Here is a 5462-nt window from a genome sequence, read left to right as displayed (position 1 = left end):
TGGTAGTTGTCAACTTTCTTTGTCATGACTTCTCATTTTAAATTCTTAGCCAATAAGATTTTCTCAGACTACGTTCTGTTCTGTGTGTGTGTGTGTGTTGGTGGTTATAGTAAATAAGTTTTTTCCAGAGGCATCCTCCTACCCACATTTGCTGATCTAAAACAAGTGGTTTGGTAAGCATATTCATTGAATGCCAATCCCACAAAATTTACCCCAAAAATCGTTCCACTGCCAACCCTATATACCAATGGATTGTAAAGGACCCAAGTCCTGTAGAACCTTTGAAATGCTAATATGTGTGGTTTCCCAAACTTCCTGGACCATGGATCCTTTTTCCTTAATACCTATCAACCTTGGCACACACCTGGGTACACAGTGGCAGAGTCTACAGTTGCTTCACTAATTACTTTGCTGTGTGCTGTACCCAGTTTTGTTTGGGTGGTAGAAGCTCACTAAGGTATTTGCATCACAGCCAAGGATAAGGGCTTCTTCCTTCCTGTGCAAGGGAGGCCTGGAATGTTACTGTGGACATTGAAAACAACATGGAACTGAATTCATAGCATGTTGACGTTTCAGAACAAGAGTTTACACTTTCTCCCTCCTTTTTTCCCTATTGCCCTCGATTGATAAATAAGTTTCAATTGGGAATGCGTTTCTAGCCAGAAATGCTGAAGCCATTTTTGATGTCTGTGTGTGGCCTGATTCACCATTGAGTCCGAAAATGTTCACCAAGCCCAGGCTTCAAAGAAAAGCATCCGGGAATCTGGGTCACCATTGAATTCCATCCTGAGGCTGTGTGGCAAAACAATCTTGGTTTTGCTGCCCTTGTTTATATCATATCACCACTGTAAGAAAAAGTGTGGTAAAAACGAGTGTTTCTCAAAGTCTACGATAAGTGAAAATGCTGATGGAATGAAAGAACTGGAGGAAGGGGGAAGAAAGGTACACAGACAGCTGCCTGCCCTGGTCAGGGTCTGACAGCATCTGCAGGGGTCCACCAGGGTCACCTGGACAGGGCCCGCTGGCCCTTTTCTTGGAGCTTTTCAGAGGCTTTAAGAACAGACTTCGGTAGCAGACTGTGCCTAGGAAATGTGTAATTTTTAATGTAATAGTGGTTTTTGTGATTTGGTTTTATTTAAAATCTCCCATTTGAAGCCATTTACATTATTGAATAATAGTAGTAATCCCAGGGTTCTTACTCTTCCAGTTGGTTGGTGTCTTCTAAAGAGCAATCCAAGTCAGAGAAGAAACAAACAATTTGACCACAACGTAATTGTCTGCACTATTCAGTCCCTCTGAATGTCACCACAAGGTGCCAGCTCAAGTTCTTTTTTTGAAGAGTGGTCCAAAGTGTCCACCTGCCCTGGGCCCCATTGGTGCTTTTGAAGGGCCAATTGTGTGTGGCTTCCTTTCTGTTTCTGAGCTTCTTTGTTAGTCCCTGGTGGTCAGGACCCTGATAACAAGCCCACTGTCAATGTGGCTGATGCTGCCACTAGAGCCACCCCACGGCGGATGACCAGTTGTTGCACTGACAGTCCACTGGCAGGAGCTGCAAGGGTGTGGGCTGCTTCTGGAGTCCTGAAGAGGCCCACACAGCACTCAGGCCTCTGGAGTCCTGAAGAGGCCCACACGGCACTCAATGTAGTCAATTACATTGTCAAGGTAATGCCAGGGGAGCTGCCTGTAGCCACTATGGAAGCAAAAAGGAGCAAACTCAGTAGTCCAGGGGACAGGGGGAAGTGACTTAGAATCAGGAAGCCTAGGTTAACCACCTGGCTGCATTTGTTATACTGTATGACTGGTCATTAACCTCTATGCCTTACAAGAGAAATTCCTGCACCATAGAAAAATACCTACCTGATGTACTTTGCAAGCAGGACCAGAGGAGGAAATATGTGGGAAAGCATCTTAAACTATTGAATTTGACATACAGATAAAGCTTACTACGAAGATCAGATGAGGAGTGTTCCTGTCTGAGCCTATCCTTATGATAACATATGACACATCGAGTATAACATTTATGTATGACTTCAAAAGCACATATTGAACCCTTAGTTGATTGTGTCTTACTGTACTCTTGTGACAATTTATGCTCCTAGAGTGTTGATCAACTGGTTCTGTATTGCACTGCTCAGGGCTGTAGTGGATTGAATTATGTTCCCCCGAACTCATTGAAGCTTGAATTGTGTCCCCCTAGTTTTGTGTATTAGAAACTTAGCCCCCACTGTGACTGTTGGGACGGTGGGAAATTCTATCATGATAATTGAAAGGTGAGGCCTTGGGGAGGTGATTAGATTGTAGGACTGTGTCCTAGTGAATGGATTAAAAATGGTGGTCAGGGGCGTGATTCTGAGGGCTTTGAAAGGAGATTGAATGAGAACGTTGGTCTCTCCACCATTTTCACAGTACGATACCTGCCTTCACTGAAGTTACCACCAAAGAAAGCGTTCACCGGATGTGTACCCTGGACTTTGGACTTCCCAGTCTCTGAAACTGTAAGCAATGAATTTCATTTTCTTTATAAATCATTCAGTTTCAGGTATTTTGTTAAAAGCAACAGAAACAGACTAATACAAAGGGATAGTGCAGGATGAGATGAAGTCATGGACACATAACCTGTAAGGGCTTTGGGCTATTTCCATGCATGCCTAGCACTCACTACTGGCCTGGGGGCAGGAGGGAACCCTGTGGGTCAAAGCCAAGGCCATCACTTCATCATGTGGACAGTTGGTGGGTGAACCAGACAGGTGCTTGTTTGCCTGATGAGGTGGAGAGAGTTACCCAGGGGAGGTGCCCCAACAGCCAGTTCGTACAGCCAGGCTTACCTCCTCAGATGACAGCTGTAGGCCAAGATCTGGCCTTCTGTCCTGGGGTGGAGTTCAGTGGTAAGGTGAGCTCTAGGGTCTGACGGGTCATGCTTGGACCTTCCATCTCGCCTTTGTGAGGGTGGGACAGTGGGGAAAGTACCTAAGCTCTTTCAGCCCCACTTCCTCATCCGAGCATGGAAATGTGTCTGGCTGCCTCGCAAGGCCAAGGATGCAAAGTCCCTGGGGCAGGGCCTGTCAGATAAAAGATGTTTTCCTGGCACTTAGAACGTCATTTTCATGTTGTAGAAAGAAAAACAGCTTGGGCTTTCACAGTTTCTTATCTCATGGGCACCCAGAGAGTGGTCAGGAGCAATGTGCCACTGACACTTAGGTGTGTACCAGAGCAGAAGCAGCCATGACAGAAGATACAGCCGCTTCCTTGGGCCCAGGCCTCGGAGCTGTGCTCTCTGCTCCTTGCTGCTACAGCTCTGCATGTTTCTGAGCCTAAAGGAGAGAGCTCGCCTGGGTCAGCCTCCCAGCCCCCCAGTTCACCTTGCTTCCCCTCCCTTTAAAACATTGCAGGCTAAACCATTATATATCCACATATTCATAGTTATGGGTTTTCTAACTGTTGTCATTTTAAATCTGTATTTATCTGTTGTCTTTAGTGCCAAAACGTCTTCATCTGTGCATAGAGGCAAAAATCACACCCTGGTGGTGTTCAGGGTCTTTGAGAGGACACTGCTTATGTGCTCTGCTTGCACATTGGGCTGTATCTTTACCATGTCTGAGAAGCAAAGGCTACCCTGCCCTGGTTAAAAAGCTTATCCAAGAGCACAGTGGGCAGGGTGATTTTATTACCTCTTCCAAAGTCAAAGCACAGCCTTGGGGCTCATCTGGGTTTGAACTAGTCTGATTGAGCTCTTTGCTTTTGTTTGGTTTTCTGCAGGTGGGGCTAAGGAGGGTTTTGGTTTTGTTTTTCTCTTTTTAACTACAGAGTGTGCTGCTCATACTGGCCAATTAAAATGACAGGAGCAGCTGTTGATGCTCAGGTGGCCCATCTGTGACACCCCCGACACACACACCCACCCCCGATATCATGGAACACACACACCACACACACACCCTCACACACACACATACACACACCACACACACGCACACATACACACACACCACACACACACCCAATACCATGGACCACTGCTTGGGCCAGGTGCAGAGTGTGTCTCATGGTCAGGGGATGCTGACCCAGTCACCTCCTCTGCAGCTGGCTTCCAGTGTAGCCGGGCAGTGTAGGCAGCAATAAATAAATAAAACATTGCAGGCTAAACCATTATATATCCACATATTCATAGTTATGGGTTTTCTAACTGTTGTCATTTTAAATCTGTATTTATCTGTTGTCTTAAGTGCCAAAATGTCTTCATCTGTGCATAGAGGCAAAAATCACACCCTGGTGGTGTTCAGGGTCTTTGAGAGGACACTGCTTATGTGATCTGCTTGCACACTGGGCTGTGTCTTTACCATGTCTGAGAAGCAAAGGCTACCCTGCCCTGGTTAAAAAGTTTATCTAAGAGCACAGTGGGCAGGGTGATTTTATTACCTCTTCCAAAGTCAAAGCACAGTCTTGGGCCCCATCTGGGTTTGAACTAGTCTGATTGAGCTCTTTGCTTTTGTTTGGTTTTCTGCAGGTGGGGCTAAGGAGGGTTTTTGGTTTTGTTTTTCTCTTTTTAACTACAGAGTGTGCTGCTCATACTGACCAATTACAATGACAGGAGCAGCTGTTGATGCTCAGGTGGCCCATCTGTGACACCCCCAACACACACACCCACCCCCGATATCATGGAACACATACACACACACACCCCCAATACCATGGACCGCTGCTGCTAAATAAGGCCTGATGCTCTCTGGGCATTTCCAGCTCAGCAGTCACTCTGCCTGCTTGGGCCAGGTGCAGAGTGCGTCTCATGGTCAGGGGCTGCTGACCCAGTCACCTCCTCTGCAGCTGGCTTCCAGTGTAGCTGGGCAGTGTAGGCAGCAAAAGTGCCAGCTGCCAGGAGGGCACAGGCCCACATGTCCAGCCAGAGATCTGTAGGAGACAAGTGACAGTGGGAAGAGTGACAACCACCCCAGGCCTCTCCCAACTTCCCACACCACATACCCATGATTCCCATTCCCAAAACACTAGGATGGGTGCTCTGATCTCCCTTTCTTCCCTGGGGAGATGCTCAGAGAGGTCAGACCACTTGCCCGTGTACACACAAGTAGCTGTGTTTTGAACACAACTCTGTAGCACCCAGGCTTCCTCTGCGCACCATTACTGCCTCACTAGGAGGTGAAGGTGGAATTGGTGACCAAGCCACTGGTCAGTCTGGGAGGCTGGACTGACTCCATATGGTGTTGTGTTTTGGCTTCCTGTGGTGGCTGTAGCAAATTACTGCAAACAGTGGCTTAAAACAACACGGTTTTCTTCTCAGTTGTGGAGGTCACTGCACTAAAATCAAGGGCTAGTTATTTTTGGAGACCCTAGGGAAGAACATGTTTCTCTGCTTTTTCCAGCTTCTAGGGTCCTTTCTGCATTCCTTGGCTCGTGGCCCTGCATCACTCCAACTTCTGCTTCCATTGTCACATCGCCACTGACCCTGACCT

Source organism: Galeopterus variegatus, unplaced genomic scaffold (genome assembly GCF_000696425.1).
Source record: "Galeopterus variegatus unplaced genomic scaffold, G_variegatus-3.0.2 Scaffold16642, whole genome shotgun sequence".
Classification (NCBI taxonomy): domain Eukaryota; kingdom Metazoa; phylum Chordata; class Mammalia; order Dermoptera; family Cynocephalidae; genus Galeopterus; species Galeopterus variegatus.
This window is presented reverse-complemented; position numbering follows the sequence as displayed.